We start from the raw sequence: 15,401 nt of genomic DNA, 5'->3' as shown, positions 1-15,401 counted from the left end.
ATTGAAGTGAAAATGTGAACTGACATGGAATTGAGCCTGCCTGCCTGCCTGCCTGCCTGCCTGCCTTCCTTCCTTCCTTCCTTCCTTCCTTCCTTCCTTCCTTCCTTCCTTCCTTCCTTCCTTTTTCTATTATACTTTTAAAGTTCTGGGATACATGTGCAGAACATGCAGGTTTGTTGCATACACATGCCATGGTGGTTTGCTGCACCCATCAACCTATCATCTACATTACGTATTTCTCCTCATGCTATCCCTCCCCTAGCTTCCCACCACCTGACAGGCCCCAGTGTATGATGTTCCCCTCCCTGTGTCCATGTGTTCTCATTGTTCAACTCCCACTTATGAGTGAGAACATGTGGTGTTTGATTTTCTGTTCCTGTGTTAGTTTGCTGAGAATGATGGTTTCCAGCTTAATCCATGTCCCTGTAAAGGACATGAACTCATCCTTTTTTATGGATGCATAGTATTACATGGTGTATATGTGCCACATTTTCTTTTTCCAGTCTATCACTGATGGGCATTTGGGTTGGTTCCAAGTCTTTGCTGTTGTGAACAATGCTTCAATAAACATACATGTGCATGTTTCTTTATAGTAGAATGATTTATAATCCTTTGGGTATATACCCAGTAATGGGATTGCTGGGTCAAATGGTATTTCTGGTTCTAGATCCTTGAGGAATCGCCACACTGTCTTCCACAATGGTTGAACTAATTTACATTCCCACCAAGTGTATAAAAGCGTTCCTATTTCTCCACATCCTCTCCAGCATCTGTTGTTTCCTGACTTTTTAATGATCACCATTCTAACTGGTGTGAGATGGTATCTCATTGTGGTTTTGATTTGCATTTCACTAATGACCAGTGATGATGAACTTTTTTTCATATGTTTGTTGGTTGCATAAATGTCCTTTTGAGAGGTATCTGTTCTTTTGAGAGATATCTGTTCATACCTTTTGCCCACTTTTTGATGGGGTTGATTTTTTTCTTGTAAATTTGTTTAAGTTCTTTGTAGGTTCTGGATATTAGCCCTTTTTCAGATGGATAGATTGCAAAAATTTTCTCCCATTCTGTAGGTTGTCTTTTCACTGTGATGATAGTTTCTTTTGTTGTGCAGAAGCTCCTTAGTTTATTAGATCCCATTTGTCCATTTTGGCCTTTGTTGCCATTGCTTTTGGTGTTGTAGTCCTGAAGTCTTTGCCCATGCCTATATCCTAAATGGTGTTGCCTAGGTTGTCTTCTAGGGTTTTTATAGTTTTAGGTCTTACGTATATGTCTTTTATCCATCTTGAGTTAATTTTTGTATAAGGTGTAAGGAAGGGGTCCAGTTTCAGTTTTCTGCATATGGCTAGCCTGTTTTCCCAACACCATTTATTAAATAGGGAATCCTTTCACCAACGCTGTTTTTGTCAGGTTTATCAAAGATCAGATGGTTGCAGACATGTGGCGTTCTGAAGCCTCTGTTCTTTTCCATTGGTCTATATATCTGTTTTGGTACCAGTATCATGACGTTTTGGTTACCGTAGCCTTGTAGTATAGTTTGCAGTTACGTATCATGATGCCTCCAGCTTTGTTTTTGTTGCTTAGAATTGTCTTGACATACAGGCCCTTTTTTGGTTCCATATGAAATTTAAAGTAGTTTTTTCTAATTCTGTGAAGAAAGTCAGTGGTAGCTTAGTGGGGATAGCATTGAATGTATAAATTACTTTGGGCAGTATAGCCATTTTCAGGATATTAATTCTATCTATGAGCATGAAATGTGTTTTCATTTGTTTGTGTCTTCTCTTATTTCCTTGAACAGTGGTTTGTAGTTCTCCTTGGGAGGTCCTTCACATCCCTTGTAAGTTGTATTTTTATGTATTTTATTCTCTTTGTCACAATTGTGAATGATAATTCACTCATGATTTGGCTCTCTTTTGTCTATTATTGGTGTATAGGAAAGCTTGTGATTTTTGCACAATGATTTTGTATCTTGAGACTTTGCTAAAGTTGCTTATCAGCTTAAGGAGATTTTGAGCTGAGACAATGGGGTTTTCTAAATATACAATCATGTCATCTGCAAACAGAGACTATTTTACTTCCTCTCTTCCTATTTGAATACCCTTTATTTCTTTCCCTTGCCTGATTGATCTGGCCAGAACTTCCAATACTATGTTGAATAGGAGTGGTGAGAGAAGGCATCCTTATCTTGTGCCAGTTTTCAAAGGGAATGCTTCTAACTTTTGCCCATTCAGTATGATATTGGCTGTGGTTTTTCATAAATAGCTCTTATTATTTTGAGATACGTTCTGTCAATACCTAGTTTATTGAGAGGTTTTAGCATGAAGAGGTGTTGAACTTTATCGAAGGCCTTTTCTGCATCTATTGAGACAATCATGTGGTTTTTATCATTGGTTCTGTTTATGTGATGGATTACGTTTATTGATTTGCATATGTTGAACTCTTGCATCCTAGGGATGAAGCCAACTTGATCATGGTGGATAAGCTTTTTCTTTTTCTTTCTTTCTTTTTTTTTCTGGATGGAGTCTCGCTCCATCACCCAGACTGGACTGCAGTGGTGGATAAGCTTTTTGATGTGCTGCTGGATTTGGTTTGCCAGTATTTTATTGAGGATTTTTGCATCAATGTTTATCAGGGATATTGGCCTGAAATTTTCTTTTTTTAGTTGTGTCTCTGCCAGGTTTTGGTATCAGGATGATGCTGGCCTCATAAAATGAGTTAGGAAGGAGTCCCTCTTTCCTGTTGTTTGGAATAGTTTCAGGAGGAGTGGTACCAGCTCCTCTTTGTACCTCTGATAGAATTTGGCTGTGAATCCATCTGGTCCTGGGCTTTTTTTGGTTGGTAGGCTATTAATTACTGCCTCAATTTCAGAACTTGTTATTGGTCTATTCAGGGATTCAACTTCTTCCTGGTTTAGTCTTGGAAGGGTGGATGTGTCCAGGAATTTATCTGTTTCTTCTAGATTTTCTAGTTTATTTGCATAGAGCTGTTTATGGTATTCTCTGATGGTAGTTTGTATTTCTGTCAGTGGTGATATCCCCTTTATCATTTTTATTGTGTCTATTTGATTCTTCTCTCTTCTTTGTTAGTCTTGCTAATGGTCTATGTATTTTGTTAATCTTTTCGAAAAACCAGCTTCTGGATTCCTTGATTTTTTTTGAAGGGTTTTTCTTGCCTCTGTCTCCTTCAGTTCTGCTCTGATCTTAGTTATTTCTTGTCTTCTGCTAGCTTTTGAATTTGTTTGTTTTTGCTTCTCTAGTTCTTTTAATTGTGATGTTAGGGTGTTGATTTTAGATCTTTCCCACTTTCTCCTGTGGGCATTTAGTGCTATAAATTTCCCTCTAAACACTGCTTTCGCTGTGTCCCAGAGATTCTGGTACATTGTGTCTTTGTTCTCATTAGTTTCAAAGAACTTATTTATTTCTGCATTAATTTCGTTATGTGCCCAGTAGTCATTCAGAGCAGGTTGTTCTCTTTCTTTGTAGTTGTGCAGTTTTGAGTGAGTTTCTTAATCCTGAGTTCTAATTTGATTGCACTGTGGTCTAAGAGACTGTTATGATTTCCATTTTTTGTAATTGCTGAGGAGTGTTATACTTCCAATTATGTGGTCAATTTTAGAATAAGTGTGATGTGGTGCTGAGAAGAATGTATATTCTGTTGATTTGGAGTGGAGAGTCCTGTAGATGTCTATTAGGTCTGCTTGGTCCAGAGCTGAGTTCAAGTCCTGAATATTCTTGTTAATTTTCTGTCTTGTGGATCTGTCTAATATTGACAGTAGGGTGTGAAAGTCTCCCACTATTATTGTGCGGGAGTCTAATTCTCTTTGTAGGTCTCTAAGAGCTTGCTTTATGAATCTGGGTGCTCCTGTATTGGGTACATACATATTTAAGATAGTTAGCTCTTCTTGTTGCATTGATCCCTTTACCATTATATAATGCCCTTCTTTGTCTTTTTTGATCTTTGTTGTTTTAAAGTCTGTTTTGGTAGAGACTAGGATTGAAACCCCTCCTTTTTTTGCTTTCCATTTGCTTGGTAACTATTCCTCCATCCCTTTATTTTAAGCCTGTGTGCGTTTTTGCACGTGAGATGGGTCTCCTGAATACAGCACACTGATGGCTCTTGACTCTATCCAATTTGCCAGTGTGTGTCTTAACTGGGGCATTTAGCCCATTTACATTTAAGGTTAGTATTGTTATGTGTGAATTTGCTCCTGTCATTATGATGCTAGCTGGTTATTTTGCCCGTTAGTTGATGCAGTTTTTTCATAGTTTCAGTTGTCTTTACAATTTGGTATGTTTTTGCAGTGGCTGGTACTGGTTTTTCCTTTCCATATTTAGTGCTTCCTTCAGGAGCTCTTGTAAGGCAGGCCTGGTGGTGACAAAATCTCTCAGCAATTGCTTGTCTATAAAGGATTTTATTTTCCTTCACTTATGAAGCTTAGGTTGGCTGGATATGAAATTCTGGGTTGAAAATTGTTTTCTTTAAGAATGTTGAATATTGGCCCTCATTCTCTCTGGCTTGTAGGATCTTCAGAGAGATCCGCAGTTAGTCTGATGGACTTCCTTTTGTGGGTAACCTGACCTTTCTCTCTGGCTGCCCTTAACATTTTTCCTTCACTTCAACCTTGGTGAATATGATGATGATGTGTCTTGGGGTTGCTCTTCTTGAGGAGCATCTTTGTGATGTTCTCTGTATTTTCTGAATTTGAATGTTGGCCTGTCTTGCTAGGTTGGGAAAGTTCTCCTGGATAATATCCTATGGAATGGAACCAAGTGTTTTCCAACTTGGTTCCATTCTCCTAGTCACTTTCAGGTACACCAATCAAACACGTTTGGTCTTTTCACATAGTCCCCTGTTTCTTGGAGGCTTTGTTTACTCATTTTCATTCTTTTTTCTCTAATCTTGTCTTCACGCTTTATTTCATTAAGTTGGTCTTCAGTCTCTTATATCCTTTCTTCTGCTTGATCTATTTGGATATTGATACTTGTGTATGCTTCACAAAATTGTCTTGCTGTGTTTTTCAGCTCCATCAGGTCATTTATGTTCTTCTCTAAACTTGTTATTCTAGTTAGCAATTCATCTAATCTTTTTTCAAGTTTCTTAGCTTCCTTGCTTTGGGTTAGAACATGCTTCTTTAGCTTGGAGGAGTTTGTTATTACGCACCTTCTGAAGCCTACTTCTGTCAATTTGTCGAACTTATTTTCTGTCCAGTTTTGTTTCCTTGCTAATGAGAAGTTGTGATCCTTTGGAGGAGAAGAGGCGTTCTGGTTTTTGGAATTTTCAGCCTTTTTGTGCTGGTTTTTCCTCAATCTTCGTGGATTTATCTACCTTTGGTCTTTGATGTTGGTGACCTTCGGGTGGGGTTTCTGTGTGGATATCATTTTTGTTGATGTTGATGCTATTCCTTTCTGTTTGTTAGTTTTCCATCTAACATGTTTGTTAGTTTTCCATCTAACAGTCAGACCCCTCTGCTGTGGGTCTGCTGGAGTTTGCTGGAGGTCCACTCCAGACCGTTTGCCTGGGTATCACCAGTGGAGGCTGTGGAACAGCAAAGATGTCTGCCTGTTCCTTCCTCTGGAAGCTTCTTCCCAGAGGGGCACCTGGCAGATGCCAGCTGGAGTTCCCCTATAAGAGGTGTCTGTTGACCCCTGCTGGGAGGTGTCTCTCTGTCACTTGAGGAGGCAGCCTGTCCCTTATCAGAGCTCGAGTGCTGTGCTGGGAGATCCACTGCTCACTTCAGAGCCAGGCGGCAGAACATTTAAGTCTGCTGAAGCTGTACCTACAGCTGCCCTTTCCCCCAGGTGTTCCGTCCCAGGGAGATGGGAGTTTTTTCTATAAGCTCCTTACTGAGGCTTCTGCCTTTCTTTCAGAGATGCCCTGCCGAGAGAGGAGGAATCTAGAGAGGCAGTCTGGTTATAGTGGCTTTGCGGTGCTGTGGTGGGCTCCATCCAGTCGAACTTCCTGGCAGCTTTGTTTACACTGTGAGGCGAAAACCACCTACTCAAGCCTCAGTAACAGTGGTGGACCCCCCTCCCGCCACCAAGCTTGAGTGTCCCAGGTCGACTTCAGACTGCTGTGCTGGTAGCAAGAAGTTCAAGCCAGTGGATCTTAAATTGCTAGGCTCCATGGAGGTGGGATCTGCTGAGCTAGAACACTTGGCTCCCTGGTTCAGCCCCCTTTCCAGGGGAGTGAACAGTTCTGTCTCACTGGTGTTCCAGGAGCCACTGGGTTATGAAAAAAAAATACTCCTGCAGCTAGCTTGGTGTCTGCCCAAACGGCTGCCCAGTTTTGTGCTTGAAACCCAGGGCCCTGGTGGCATAGGTACCCGAGGGAATCTCCTGGTCTGTGGGTTGTGAAGACCATGGGAAAAGCATAGTATCTGGGCCGGACTGCACCATTCCTCACAGCACAGTCCCTCACAGCTTCCCTTGGCTAGGGGAGGGAGTTCCCTGACCCCTTGTGCTTCCTGGGTGGGGCAACGCCCCACCCTGCTTCTGCTCACCCTCCATGGGCTGCACCCACTGTCTAACCAGTCCCAATGAGATGAGCCAGCTACCTCAGTTGGAAATGCAGAAATCACCTGCCTTCTGCATTGATCTTGCTGGGAGCTGCACACTGGAGCTGTTCCTATGCGACCATTTTGCTAGCCACCCCTCCAGTTTTCTTTATTTTATTTTATTATTTTATTTTTATTTTTTGAGACAGAGTCTCGCTCTATCCAGGCTGGAGTGCAGTGGTGCGATCTCAGCTCACCGCAACCTCTGCTTCCCAGGTTCAAGTGACTCTCCTACCTCAGCCTCCTGAGTAGCTGGGATTACAGGTGTGTGCTGCCACTCCCGGCTAATTTTGGTATTTTTAGACGAGAAGGGGTTTCACTATGCTGGCCAGGATGGTCTCAATCTCTTGACCTCATGATCCACCTGCCTTGGCCTCCCAAAGTGCTGGGATTACAGGCATGAGTCACTGTGCCCAGCTGCAATCAAGTTTTCAACAGTTTTGGAACTGTTAAAGATTCAACTTTGAAAGGTATTGTCTTCTTATTTAAATTAGCTGGGTCAATTTAATCTTTCATAGCAGAAGAGAACTAACCATGCTGGTTGGGTGAATGTTTCCTCCCTGTTCCAGATCACTTCTTTTCCTGGGAAAGTTGTGTAAGAACTCCCTTCCGTGCTCTCTCACCTGCTCACTCACCATTTGGCAGATAAAGACAACTTCTGAGTGAATTTGGAAGGATGCAAATCAGTACCCACAGCCCTGCCTGCCTGCTTGCCTGCCTGTCTGTGTCACTCAGCCTGATCTGTCTGCTGTCTCTACTCCTTCACTCTAAGTCACAAGACCAGGCCCTCACTGGTGGTTCTGGCTGCCTATGACTGGATAGGGTCATCTCATTCTCAGTGCTTGTCTAACATAGGGGGTGGCCAGTATTAGGAAACTCTCTTGTCCAAATGTGGACCACATTCTCTGACATCAACGTGACCAACTTGACCACATTCTCCAGTGTCAATTTGATCAACTTGATAAGAGGTGGAGGATATGATTTAGACTCTTAGCTGCTCACTCAGTGTCTTTCCTCTTGGTTCATGCGGCCAAAGTGTGAAGTGTGTAATCATTATAGGCCTCCCCCTTAGCCTTCTCGATTGCTCTCATACAGAATGGGCTTAGAATTAACTTTCCTTGCTAATGATAGGTGAGAAATACTTTCTTGTTGAAGAGAGAGACAAGGGACTGAAAAGGATTTCAATGGTAAAATTCTAAGGGACTGTAGTTATAGGATGTTAAGTCCAGTCTGGTGGAATCTGCTGGTGGAAAGGATTCCAGATATGGGTCAACAGGACCTTGGTTCTTATTCTGGCCAAGGCACTTGTTGTTATGACTGTATTTGCTTGTGCTGAGCCTCAGTTTACTTTTCCATAAAATGGGATCGGTTTTCATTCTGAAGTTTAGTATGACAAATTGACACACTTTGTGCCTTTAGGTCAGAGTAATATCTATTTAAAACTTTAAAATGGGATTCATGAAGATAAATATATAGGAGAGTAGAGATGAAAAGTCAGGAATACACAGGATATCATCAAGAAATTTTGAAGTGAAATCCTATCATTGTAAAAAATCTAAAGTTTACTTCTTCTGGTAATGATAATATAGGCAAAGTATGGAATAACAAAAGGATCAAAGTCGACTTCAAATTCAAGCTCCATCATATTCTAACTATGTAACCTAGAAAAACAAATTTACCTCTGGGAGCCTTGTCTTTCTCACTTGATTATAGGAAGGCTTCCTGTGCTGGTTGCTGTGAGGATTACATGAGGCAAATGTGCAGATTTCTGGGTTCAGTAGACACTAAATAAATACTGGTTGATCTTTCTTTTATTTTTTCTATACTACTGTAGCTCTTATGCTATGAGCTACTCCCAGGGAGGATTAACCTTCAGCAATTGTCTTTTTAGATGCTGCCTGCAGCCCGGGACAGTGGCTATTCTGAGTGGCTGGGTGTGATAGGGTACATTATACATCTCAGTGCATACCTGGACGCTCTGTTCACTCACTCTATCATTTTCCATTTGATGATCTCATTTTTATTTCTCTATTGGGCCAAAGGTATTAAAACAAATTTAATTACGGATTAGTCTCTGCCAGGTTCCAGCACTGGATATTTCTAACCATGACCTGAGTATATGGAAAGGAGATCGTGTGTATGAGGTTTGCAGATGACACATAACTGAAGCCAGTGGCTCGTGTCTAGAGAACTGGATCTGAATCAATGGAATGAATCCCAGGATCCGGAGTGGACACAGAGTTCGTACAGTTGGTGGGCAGGGAAGCTGTAAGAGGCCTCTAGTCCTGCGTGAGCCATGGGAACCATGGCCTCTTAGGTCTCTTTCTAACCCTGAGCATCTGTGATCCTCTGAAGTGTCCGGAAACCAAGAGGAGGATGCCTGGATATCTCAAAGTTTAGTCAGTAGATCTAAACAGAAAAGCTTAGAGGTACGCAGAGAACCATGGCCCACATAGCTACATGGTGCTGGAGGGCTGCTGACTCACCCAAGGAAGTAAAGGAGGCTTCTGTTAACTGAATCACTGCCTTCAGAGGCCACATTGCTTGCCTCTCTTCCTTGTTCCCTCTGCTGTAGCCACAGTGTCCTGCTTTCCCTTGCTTGAGCAGGTCAAGGTCATCCCTGCCTTCAGGACCTTTACCCATGCTGTTCCCTATGCCTGGAGCTCACTTCCTTCAGATCTTATCACAGCTGCCTTCTTCTCATTCAGGTCTCAGTTCAAAGGTGCCTTCCCTGACCATCTGTATTAGTTTCCTCTTGTCACTGTAACAAATTGCCACAGATTGAATGGCTTAAAATAACACAGATCTATCAGGTTACAGTTCTAGAAGGCAGAAGTTCAAAATGGGCCTCACTGGGCTAAAATCAAGGGACCAGCAGGGCTGTCTTCCTTCTGGAGGCTCTAGGGGAGAGCTTGTCTTCCCTCGCCTTTTCTAACCTTAAGGCTGCTCACATTTCTTGGCCATTGGTCCCTTCTGCCTTCTTCAGAGTCAGAAATCATGTCATTTTGACCTCTGCTTTCATTGTCATCACTCAATTTTCAACTCTCCTACCTCCTTCTTTCGCTTATTAGGACTCTTATGGTTGCATTGAGCTTGTCCAGATAATCCAGAGTAATCTCTCCGTCTCAAGATCTCAATTTAATCACATTTGCGAAGTCATTTTTTGCCATATAAAGTAATGTATTGATAGGTTCTGGGCATTAGGACATCTTTGGGAGACCCTTATTCTGCCTTTCATACCACCCAGCAATGGTATCTCATTCCTTTCTCTATTTGTTCTTAAATATTACAGTATTTGGGGATGAGGTAGAACTAGTTTTATCTGTTAATGCATCACCCTAGTCATTTGCCTCTTTAGGGTAATTATCTGGCCACCAGTTAGTGATAAGAAGCAGAGATCTAACAGACCACATAGATTTATCAAAACTATCAAGAAGATTGATCCAGGACCATCCTAATAGAATCGTTCAAATAGCTATAGTGATTTATACACGTTTTAAGGCAAATGAAAACCCACAGTTCTGGAAATTAACAGAACAACATTGGTGAAGTTTTAAATCTCTGCCATTCATTTTTACCACCTTGGGACTGATCACAGTTTTTTTTTTTTTTTTTTTTTTTTTAATTATAATAAAGGGAAAACATGCCTTCCTAGAATCAAGGTCTAAAAATCAAAATATCTATAAATCTTGACATAGCAGTGTTGGTGTGTTTTGCTTTGTCTGTATAAGGTTTATAAAGTTAGAGTTATAGTTAACCTTGCTGACTGGCAGTTGAGCAGTTTTGTGTATTAAACAGTTGAATCTATGGTTAAATACAGTTAAACTATTGAATTAATGATATTTTGCAGTTGAGAAATAGGCAAATAGGCTATCTTAGATTTATGCATTCAATAAGGAATCAGTGGCTCTTTATTGTCAGGAATTGAGTGTAGTTCTGGGATATAAGGGTTAATGAAACATCCCCTTCCTTTGGGAGCTTGTCATCTGAGGGCAGGTTTCAATATATGATGAGTCGCTGTAAGGCTTTGCACAGCCACGTCTAGACAACCAGGGAAAGGGAATGTAACTCCTCCTGGGACCAGAGTGTGAAGTATAGATGGATGTCTTGGGCCTCTTCCTTTAATAATAGATAGAATTTAATAATAGTTAAAGAAACTTATCCAATGATTATATTATATGGGCAGTTCTTAGTATACAAATAGGTTGGCTTCTTTGGTTCTCATTTTTATATAAACCAAGACGTTTAAAAAATAAAATTAATTAATATCTCTCTTTATCCAGATCCCCACCTCACTCCTTAAAGGTAACTACTGTTAGACATTTATTGCGTATTCTTCTAGATGCATCAGTCAATAGAAAAGTTCCTGTTTTCTCCTGTACAAATGAGAGTTTTATACACACTCTTCAACATATTGCTTTTATGTGTAACAGTATATCCTGAAGGTGCACCCACACTATCTTATGCAGATCTATGTCACTTTTTAAAATGTCACATGGTATTTCCATTCTTTAGCATCTCTAAAATTTATTTAATCAGACTCCCATTGATAGATAATACATTTGGAGGGGTTTGCTATTTACAGCAATACTAGAATGAATATTCTTATATATATGCACCTGTCTTAGTTTGCTTGGGATACTATAACAAAATACCTTACCGTAAGTAATTGCTCACAGTTCTGGAGGCTGGGAAGTCTGAGAGCAAGGCACTGGCAGATCCAGTGTCTGATGAGGGTCCATTCCTCATAGATAGGGCCTTCTGGCAGTGTCTTCACATGGTGGAAGGGCAAGGTGGCTCTCTTGGGCCTCTTTTATAAGGACATTAACCTACTTCATGAAGGCAGAGCCCTCATGACTAAATCACTTCCCAAAGACTACATCTCTTAATACTATCGCTTTGTCAATTAGTGTATTAGTTTGTTTTCATACTGTTATAAAGAACTGCTTGAGACTGGGTAATTTATAAAGGAAAGAGGTTTAATTGATTTACAGTTCAGCATGGCTGGGAAGGTCTCAGGAAACTTACAATCATGGCAAAAAGCGAAGGGGAAGCAAAGCACCTTCTTCACAAGTTGGCAGGAAGGAGAACTGTTGAGTGAATGGGGAAGAACCCCTTAGAAAACCATCAGATTTCGTGAGAACTCACTATCATGAGAACAGGATGGGGGAACCGCCCCCATGATTCAGTTACTTCCACCTGTCACTCCCTTAACATGTGGGGATTATGAAGATTATGGGGACTACAATTCAAGATGAGATTTGGGTGGGGACACAGTGCCTAACTGTATCAATTAGGTTGCAACATTTAAACTTGGGAGTCACATACATTCAGATTGTAGCAGCATCTTTGTGCTTACTTATGTGAGAATATCAATAACAGAAATTCTCAAAGATAAAATTGTCAAAGAGTTTTTGCATTTAATATTTTGATTTTGATTGGTGATTACCTTTTAACTTTTCATGAGCATTTCATTATAAGTTGGCTTTTTGCCTTTTAGAACTTTTCCCCTCCAAAGCAATGGTGGTGGGGTCCAAGGGTAACTTGCAAATCCCAATGAATCCATAATTACCTTTAGTACATACTTGGAACACCAGGAATGCATCCTCTACTTCTCAGGGAGGGACTGAGGCTAGATGTGGGGAAAGCATACTGATTGAGCGGAAAGAATGCTGTTGTGGAGTTTTGTGGTTGATAACTCAATTCTGTGAGTTGAGCTGGTTTTGAATTCTAGCTCAGGTATTTATCCTTGGGCCAGAAAACAAGGTCTCTGAGCCTTAGGCCTTGATAAATGGGATAGTAAATGTAACCAATATTGTTCAGTGACTGGTACATACTAGGTACTTAATAAATGATTGCCTTAATTATTATCATCAGCTGTCTTTCTCTTTGAACAACTAGAAGTCTCTGGGCATCTGCTGAAAATGAAATTTCCCATCTCTGATGGAATCTTGGTAAATTAGATACTTTTGGGTTAATAACCAATTTTCTACAAGTACAGAATATTGTAGGACCACAGGCATTATATAGATAGGTAGTTGTTATTGATGTAATCTTGACTATTTTATTCCAAAGAATCTCATGAGTAGGAACTTTCCATTGTCTCTCTGAAGAGTACTGATGGATGTGTACAGCATAGGGAAATGCTTTTCATGCCTTTTGAGTGCAACCCACAATAAGTAGTATGTTTTACATCTTGACGCTGCATGTAACACACAGACTAATATACACACAAACACACACAATGTAAAATAATACTTAACTTTTTATAAGTGTGACAAACTCTGAAATAGTTCTCTAAATTTTGTTTTTAAATGTGAGTCTGGCCCCATTACACTGATTTCTACGATCTACAGTTTGGAAAACATTCCTTATTGATTGAAGTGTGTGGCTTTAGAACCAGAGCAACTGGGCTTAAACTCAGGGGCTGCCATTTACTATCTGTGTAACCCTGGGCACATAGCTTCCCTCTTAGTCTCAGTTGCTTCTATATAAAATGAATGTAATAACAGTGTCTACCTCAAAGCATTATAGGAGGAATAGGTGAGTTAGCACCTTAACACTTAGTGTCCAGTACACATTGAACCCTCAATAAATATCAGCTCTTATTAACCAAAATAATGAGCTAAACATCAAAATTTAACTATTAGACATAACTGCTTGGGTGTCTTAAAAGTACTTCCAATTTATTTGTTTATTCAACTTTTATTTTAGATTCAGGGGTACATGTTTAGGTTTTTACCTGGGTACATTGTATGATGCTGAGGTTTGGGATATGAATGATTCTATCACCCAGGTACTGACTATAGTTCCCATTAGTTTTTTAACCATTTCCCCGCTCCCTTTCCTTCCTCCCTAATGTCTACTGTTGTGGCCTCTATGTCCACAAGTACCCGAAGTTTAGCTCCTTTTTTTCTTTTTTTTTTTTTCAAGACAGGGTCTCACCCTGTCACCCAGGCTGGAGTTCACTGGTGAGATCTCAGCTCACTGCACCCTTCACTTCCCAGGCTCAAGCCATTCTTGTGCCTCAGCCTTCCAAGTAGCTGGGATTACATGAATGTGCCATGACACCTGGCTAATTTTTTTTGTATCTTTAGTAGAGATGGGGTGTCACCATGTTGGCCAGGCTGGTCTGGAACTCCTAAGATCAAAGCTATCCACTCACTAGGGCCTCCCAGACTGCTGGGATTACAGGTGTGAGCCATTGTGCCTGGCCAGCTCCCACTTATAAGTGAGAATATGTGGTGTTTGTTTTTCTGCTCCTATGTTAATTCACTTAGGATAATGGCCTTCAGCTGCATCCATGTTGCTGCAAAGGCCATTATTTCACTCTTTTTTTATGGCTGCATGGTATTCCATGCTGTATATGTACCACTTTTTCTTTATTTAATCCACCATTGATGGGCACCTTGGTTGATTCTGTATCTTTCTATTGTGAATAGTGCTGCAGTGAACGTGCAAGTGCCTGTGTTTTTTTGGTAGAACAATTTGTTTTCTTTTGGATACGTACCCAGTAATGAGATTGCTGAGTTGAGTGGTAGTTCTAAGTTCTTTGAGAAATCTCCAAACTGCTTTCCACAGTGGCTGAACTAATTTACATTTCCACCAACAGTGTATTCCATTTTTCTCTCGGCCTTGCCAATATCTGTTGTTTCTTGACTTTTTAATCATCGCCATTCTGACTGGTGGGACATGGTTATCTTATTGTGGTTTTGATTTGCATTTCTCTGATAATTAGTGATGTTGAGCCTTTTTTCATGTTTTTTGGCCACTTATAAGCTTGCTTTTGAGAAGTGTCTGTTCATATATCCTGCCCACTTTCGAATGAGGCTATTTGTTTTTTGTTTGTTCAGTGTTTAAGTTTCTTATAGATTCTGGATATTAGACCTTTCTTGGATGCATCATTCGCAAATATTTTCTCCTCTTCTGTAGGTTGTCTGTTTACTCTGTCAATAGTTTATTTGCTGTGCTCTTTAGTTTAATTAGGTCTCACTTGTCAATTTTTGCATTTGTTGCGATTGCTTTTGAGGATTTAGTCATATGTTCTTTCCCAAAGCCCGTGTCCAGAATTGGTACCATCAATTTAACATGTATAAAACCAAACTCAGGATCTTCCTCTCCAACCTGGTTGTCTCACTCGGCTACAGCACCTCATCCATCCAGCGATAAAAGCCAGGAAACCGAGAGTTGTCCTCCTGGTTTCTCTCCCCTCATTGGCCTATCTGTATGAGCTGCATTTAGTCTGGTGGATTCCCCCCTAACACAGCACTCACATCCATTCCCCTCTCTCTGTCTCCATGCCCATCACTACAGGTCAAGCTACCACTAACTCTGCCCCATCCTGCAGGAGCCTCTGAACTGGCCTCTGTCCTTGTTCCTCAAATCCTTTCTTCATGCACAGCCAGAAGGATCTTTTCAAAGTGCAAATTGGAACACTCAGACCCTCCCTCCCACTGTTTCCAACCCTGACTGTGCCAAGCTCCTATTAAAATAAATAAGTGAGTAAAGACCCAAGGCCACACTGCCCTACCCTGTAAAGAGATCCCTTCTCCTTGCTGCGGCCACTCTCTGCCTCTCAAGCAGTCTCGCTGTTCTCCTTCCAGCCCTTGTTCTGCTCCCTCAGTCCCTCCCACAGGCCTGTGCTCACTCTGGTTCTTTGCCTGTGCAGTCTTCCCTCTGCTCTTGCCTGTCCCTGGTTACTGCCCACTCACACTTAGAACCTAACTCCCTCAGGGTTCCTGTTGTGCAAGCTCTCTTGACAGTCAGTGCCGTGAAATATCGCCTGTCCTCCTGCTGCGCTGAAGAGCTTGTCTCTTGTAGACATAGCACAGTTGTACTTTTACTTTGT

At 41.0% G+C, this 15,401-nt stretch overlaps 1 protein-coding gene across 2 annotated transcripts in view; it reads left to right on the top strand.

Moving 5' to 3' along the window:
* Positions 1-15,401, top strand: part of DNER (delta/notch like EGF repeat containing) — a 367,845-nt gene that overhangs the window by 337,361 nt on the left and 15,083 nt on the right. The gene's annotated exons all lie outside the window — the stretch shown is intronic.

This window comes from Macaca fascicularis, chromosome 12 (assembly GCF_037993035.2).
Source record: "Macaca fascicularis isolate 582-1 chromosome 12, T2T-MFA8v1.1".
NCBI classification, from domain to species: domain Eukaryota; kingdom Metazoa; phylum Chordata; class Mammalia; order Primates; family Cercopithecidae; genus Macaca; species Macaca fascicularis.
Note: the sequence above shows the minus strand (reverse complement) of the source record. Positions and strands in the feature narration are given on the sequence as shown.